Genomic DNA, 6,896 nt, shown 5'->3' on the forward strand with positions numbered 1-6,896 from the left:
AAATCAATGTACCTTTTCAATACCATCCCTACTAAAATACCAACATTGTACTTCCAATTTAGAAAAAATGATTATGCATTTTGTATGGAACCAGAAAAAAATCCAGATAGCTAAGGCAGTTCCTAGTAATAAAAATAAAGCTGGGGGCATCACCATACCATATTTTATGCTGTACTACAAAGCCACAGTGGTCAAGACAGCATGGTACTGGCACAAAAATAGAGACATAGACATTTGTAATTGAATAGAAAACCTGGAAATGAAACTAACATTTTACAACCACCTAATCTTCGATAAACGAAACAAGAACATACCTTGGGGGAAAGACTCCCTATTCAATAAATGGTGCTGGGAGAACGGGATATCCACATATAAAAGACTGAAACTGGACCTACACTTTTCTCCACTCAAAAATTGGTTCAAGATTGATATAGAACTTAAATTTAAGGCATGAAACAATAAAAATCCTCAAAAAATGCAGAGTAAAAACACTGGAAGATATTGGCCTGGGGAAAGATTTCATGAAAAAGACTGCCGTGGCAATCACAACAACAAAAATAAACAAGTGGGACTTAATTAAACTGAAAAGCTTCTGTACAGCCAAGGAGACAACAACCAAAGTAAATAGACACCCTACACAATGGGAAAGGTTATGTGCATATTTTGAATCAGAAAAAAGCTCGATAACTAGGATCTATAGAGAATTCAAATTAATCCACATGAAAAAAGCCAACAATCCCATATATCATTGGGCAAGGGACATGAATAGAACCTTCTCTAAATAAGACATACAAATGACTAACAAACATGAAAAAATGCTCATCATCCCTATTTATTAGAGAAATGCAAACCAAAGCCACCCTGAGATATCATGTAAACCCAGCAAGAATGGCCCAAATCACAAAAGCATGGTTGTGGAGAGAAGGGAACACTTTTATACTGCTGATGGGACTGAAAACTAATACAACCTTTTTGTAAAGAAGTATGGAAAACCTTTAAGGAACTCAAGCTAGACCTTCCATTTGATCCTGCAATCCCATTACTGGGCATCTACCCAGAAGGAAAACAATCCTTTTATCATAAGGACACTTGCACTAGACTGTTTATTGCAGCTCAATTTACAATTCCCAAGAAGTGGAAACAGCCTAAATGCCCACCAACCCAGGAATGTATTAACAAACTGTGGTATATGTATACCATGAAATACTATTCAGCCATTAAAAAAATGGAGACTTTACATCCTTCGTATTAACCTGGATGGAAGTGGAAGACATTATTCTTAGTAAAGCATCACAAGAATGGAGAAGCATGAATCCTATGTACTCAATTTTGATATGAGGACAATTAATGACAATTAAGGACATGGTAGGTGTGGGGGAAGGGGAGAGCAGAGACAGAAAGTAGGAGAGAGGGATGGGGAAAGGAAGAGCAGATAGAGGGAAGGAGGGCAGGGGTGGGGCCCTGGTGTGTGCCACACCTTTTAGGGGCCAGACACTATTGTAAGAGGGACTTTAACTAACAAATGCAGTCAGTGTAACCTGGTTTCTTGTACCCTCAATGAATCCCCAAGAATAAAATAAGATCAATATGTGACATTTTTCCATATCAGTATATATACAGTATATATAGTAACCACAGAAGATTTTTTTTTTTTTTGCAGTTTTTGGCTGGGGCTGGGCTTGAACCTGCCACCTCTGGCATATGGGGCCTGCACCCTACACTTTTGAGCCAGAGGTGCCACCCCACAGAAGATTTGTTTTAACAGCTACATAAATATCCTATTGCATGGATGGGCCACAGCTTATTTTACCTGTCCTTCATTACAAGACAAGATGTATCAAGAACTTTGCTGTACTTGGTGACTGTAAAGTTGAAGAATATTTGAGTTTTTAGTTTGTAACTGTTACCCACTTGCGTTTGACAAAACTGTCAATGGATCACTTTTCCACCTGTGGTTTTAGATATTGTCTGTGTACCTATACCTATATCAACATCAGATAATGATCAATTTTTATTAGTCTAATAGGTAAAAAAGGCATTCATAAATGAGGCTGTTCTCTTTAGGAATGCATTTACAGAGAGCTGGGAGGACTCCAGGAGTTGTATCTGAGGCATCATGGACAGATCAAAAGAAAACTACATTTCAGGGATTGTTAAGGCCACAGTCCCTCCACTTGATCCAAAACGCGTTCCAGTGACGCAGCAGTTTTCCGGTCAGAATCCGTTACCTGCAAGTAGTGGTCAGGCTCAGTGGGGCCTGTGCACTTTAAATTCCTTCTCAAGCACAAAAGCTTATCTCCAGCCACAAACAAGTTCAGAATCATATGCAGAAGCAATTACAGGCAACCAGTGTACCTCATCCTGTCTCTGAGCCACTGAATGACACCCAGAAGAGCAAGCAGCCCCAGCCAACAGCACCTGGAAATAAACCTGAGGAAGAAGTGACAAAAAACCCCATATAGCTAAGGCAGTTCTTAGTAATAAAAATAAAGCTGGGGGCATCAGCATACCAGATTTTCGTCTGTACTACAAAGCCATAGTGGTCAAGACAGCATGGTACTGGCACAAAAACAGAGACATAGACACTTGGAATCGAATTGAAAACCAAGAAATGAAACTAACATCTTACAACCACCTAATCTTTGATAAACCAAACAAGAACATACCTTGGGGGAGAGACTCCCTATTCAACAAATGGTGTTGGGAGAACTGAATGTCTACATGTAAAAGACTGAAACTGGACCCACACCTTTCCCCACTCACAAAAATTGATTCAGGATGGATAAAGGACTTAAATTTAAAGCATGAAACAATAAAAATCCTCAAAGAAAGCATAGGAAAAACACTGGAAGATATTGGCCCGGGGAAAGGCTTTATGAAGAAGACTGCCATGGCAATTGCAACAACAACAAAAATAAACAAATGGGACTTCATCAAACTGAAAAGCTTCTGTACAGCTAAGGAGACAATAACCAAAGCGAAGAGACAACCTACACAATGGGAAAGGATATTTGCATATTTTCAATCGGACAAAAGCTTGATAACTAGGATCTATAGAGAACTCAAATTAATCCACATGAAAAAAGCCAACAATCCCATATATCAATGGGCAAGAGACATGAATAGAACTTTCTCTAAAGATGACAGACAAATGGCTAACAAACACATGAAAAAATGTTCATCATCTCTATATATTAGAGAAATGCAAATCAAAACAACCCTGAGTTATCATCTAACCCCAAAGAGAATGGCCCACATCACAAAATCTCAAAACCGCAGATGCTGGCGTGGATGTGGAGAGAAGGGAACACTTTTACATTGCTGGTGGGACTGCAAACTAGTACAACCTTTCTGGAAGGAAGTATGGAGAAACCTCAAAGCACTCAAGCTAGACCTCCCATTTGATCCTGCAATCCCATTACTGGGCATCTACCCAGAAGGAAAAATGTCCTTTAATCATAAGGACACTTGTACTAGACTGTTTATTGCAGCTCAATTTACAATCGCCAAAATGTGGAAAGAGCCTAAATGCCCACCAACCCAGGAATGGACTAACAAGCTGTGGTATATGTATACCATGGAATACTATTCAGCTATTAAGAAAAATAGAGACCTTACATCCTTCGTATTAACCTGGATGGAAGTGGAAGACATTATTCTTAGTAAAGCATCACAAGAATGGAGAACCATGAATCCTATGTACTCAATTTTGGTATGAGGACAATTAATGACAATTAAGGTTATGGGGGGAAGCAGAAAGAGGGATGGAGGGAGGGTGGTGGGGCCTTGGTGTGTGTCACACTTTATGGGGACAAGACATGATTGCAAGAGTGACTTTACCTAACAATTGCAATCAGTGTAACCTGGCTTATTGTACCCTCAATGAATCCCCAACAATAAAAAAAAAAAAGAAGTGACATCAAAACAGAAAAATGAAGAATCAAAAAAAAGGCAATGGGCTTTGGAAGATTTTGAAATTGGTCGCCCGCTGGGTAAAGGAAAGTTTGGTAATGTTTATTTGGCAAGAGAGAAACAAAGCAAGTTTATCCTGGCTCTTAAAGTGCTGTTTAAAGCTCAGCTGGAAAAAGCAGGAGTGGAGCATCAGCTCAGAAGAGAAGTGGAAATACAGTCCCATCTTCGGCATCCTAATATTCTCAGACTGTATGGTTATTTTCACGATGCCACCAGAGTTTACCTAATTCTAGAATATGCGCCACTTGGAACAGTCTATAGAGAACTCCAGAAACTTTCAAAGTTTGATGAGCAGAGAACTGCTACTTATATCACAGAACTGGCAAATGCCCTGTCTTACTGCCATTCAAAGAGAGTTATTCATAGAGACATTAAGCCAGAGAACCTGCTGCTGGGATCATCTGGAGAGCTGAAGATTGCAGATTTTGGCTGGTCGGTTCATGCTCCATCCTCCAGGAGAACCACTCTCTGTGGCACCCTGGACTACCTGCCCCCTAAGATGATTGAATGTCGGATGCATGATGAGAAGGTAAATCTCTGGAGCCTGGGAGTTCTTCGGTATGAATTTTTAGTTGGGAAGCCTCCTTTTGAGGCAAAAACATACGAAGAGACCTACAAAAGAATATCACGGATTGAATTCACGTTTCCTGAGTTTGTAACAGAGGGAGCCAGAGACCTTATTTCAAGACTGTTGAAGCATAATCCAAGCCAGAGGCTGACTCACAGAGAAGTACTTGAACACCCCTGGATCAAAGCAAATTCATCAAAACAATCAAGTAGCCAAAACAAAGAATCAAATAGCAAATAGTCTTAGGAATCATGTAGGGAGAGAAATCCTTGAGCCCAGGGCTGCTGTACAATGTCAGGAACATGCTACTGAAATCTGTTTTTACTATTGATGGCCTCCTTCAATCTACAGCACTACAGGAAATGTTTCTCATTGAGCAGGCAGGGCCTCTGCCTCTCTGTTAATAAATGTGACACTGAAGTGAATGTAGCCAGGAGAATAATGCTACTTTACTGGTTAGTGGCCTGGAGGCAAGGTTCAACTGCAGCCATCCCCGCAGCCTGCGCCAGCCTGGTGTCCTTGTAGGAGATGCGCTGATTCTGGTTGTGGGGAAGTGACCATTTTTCCTGACTCGATCAGTTAAGGAGCTGTGCAATAATCTTCCAAGTACCTGGAGTGAGTGTGTTATTTATTGGGTGTCCAAGCTCAGTAAAGCTGTTGGAATTAATGTGATCCTTTTAAATGTTAAAAGTTTTATGTAGATTTGTGTCTTCTCCCATGGCAGTCCCTTCAGAGTGGCCTCAGTGTGTCAGGCCTGGTTGGGTTTCAAGTCCTCCTTAACCACTTATCTCCCATGAGATGTTGTAAAATAGGAACATGTGCTACCTCCACTGCAGGACTTGGCTTGGGATAAACAAGACTCATGTGTCTAAGAGCCTTTAAGGGGTTATTTTGTATTGGAGTTTATGGCATGTGTGTAAACTACATATGCAAATAAATAAATATATATCTAAAAAAAGAAATGCATTTGCTTACTATGTGGAAGAAACAAATTTGAAGTCTATATGCTTTATAATTCCAATTATATGACATTCTAGAAAGGAGAAACTATGAAGAGAATGAAAATATAAGTGGTTACTGGGGTTGGTGGGAGATGAGTAGGTGGAACAGAAATTTTAGGGCACTGATCTTCTTTTGTATGGTAATACACTGGTGAGTGTATGTCACTGTTTATATAAACTCATGGAATGTAGAATGAACCCAAATGCACACTATGGCTGTCTTAGGGTGACAATGATGGGTAAATGTAGTTATATAAGTTCCAACCAATGTACAACTTCCTTGCAGGATGTTGATAGTGGGGGAGTTTGTGCATGTGTGGGGGTGAGGGCTGTATGGAACATCTCTGTACTTTCTGCTCAATTTTTCTGTGAAACTAAAACTAATCAATAAAGTCTATTTTTAAAAGTGCAGTTCTTAGCTGTTCTAAATTCCATAGCCCTAATTACCATTGAGAATCACCATCCCTTTCTATGTTCATTGATTAATTAAAGTTTCAAAATTTAATAGTCATGGCTCAGCACCCGTAGCTCAGCGAGTAGGGTGCCAGCCACATACACAGAGATTGGCGGTTCGAGCCAGACCCAGGCCTGCTAAACAACACTGAAAACCTCCATCAAAAAATAGTTGGGCATTGTGGCTGGCACCTGTAGTCCCAGCTACTCGGGAGCCTGAGGCAAGAGAATTGTCTAAGCCCAAGAGTTTGAGGTTGCTGTGAGCTGCAATGACACAGCATTCTACCTAGAGCAACATAGTAAGACTCTGTCTCAAAAAAAAAAAAAAAAGTCATCTTTTTTGCTCATTTTATTTATTGTCTTTTTTCCTTTTTTTTTTGAGACGATCTCCCTCGGCTGACCAGGCTGAAGAGCCATGGCATCAGCCTGGCTCACAGCAACTTGTGATTCTCCTACCACAGACTCCCAAGTAGCTGGGACTACAGGCACCCACCACTATGCATGGCTATGTTTAGAGACAGAATGTCACTGTTGCTCAGGCTGGTCTTGAACCTATGAACTCAGGCAATCTACCCACCTTGGCCTCCCAGGGTGTTAGGATTACAGGCATGAGCCACCATGCTCGACCAGATTTTCCTCGTTTTAATAGATATAGGGTCTCGGGGCGGCACCTGTGGCTCAGTCAGTTAGGCGCCGGCCCCATATACCGAGGGTGGTGGGTTCAAACCCAGCCCCGGCCAAACTGCAACCAAAAAATAGCCGGGCGTTGTGGCGGGCGCCTGTAGTCCCGGCTGCTCGGGAGGCTGAGGCAAGAGAATCGCTTAAGCCCAGGAGTTGGAGGTTGCTGTGAGCTGTGTGAGGCCACGGCACTCTACCGAGGGCCATAAAGTGAGACTCTGTCT

The 6,896-nt window shown here is 41.3% G+C and overlaps 1 pseudogene; it reads left to right on the top strand.

The window, feature by feature from the left end:
• The first annotated feature begins 2,116 nt into the window (after positions 1 to 2,116).
• Positions 2,117 to 4,780, top strand: LOC128577703 (aurora kinase A-like; annotated as a pseudogene).
• The last annotated feature ends 2,116 nt before the right edge of the window (positions 4,781 to 6,896 follow it).

Source organism: Nycticebus coucang, chromosome X (genome assembly GCF_027406575.1).
Source record: "Nycticebus coucang isolate mNycCou1 chromosome X, mNycCou1.pri, whole genome shotgun sequence".
Lineage (NCBI taxonomy): Eukaryota > Metazoa > Chordata > Mammalia > Primates > Lorisidae > Nycticebus > Nycticebus coucang.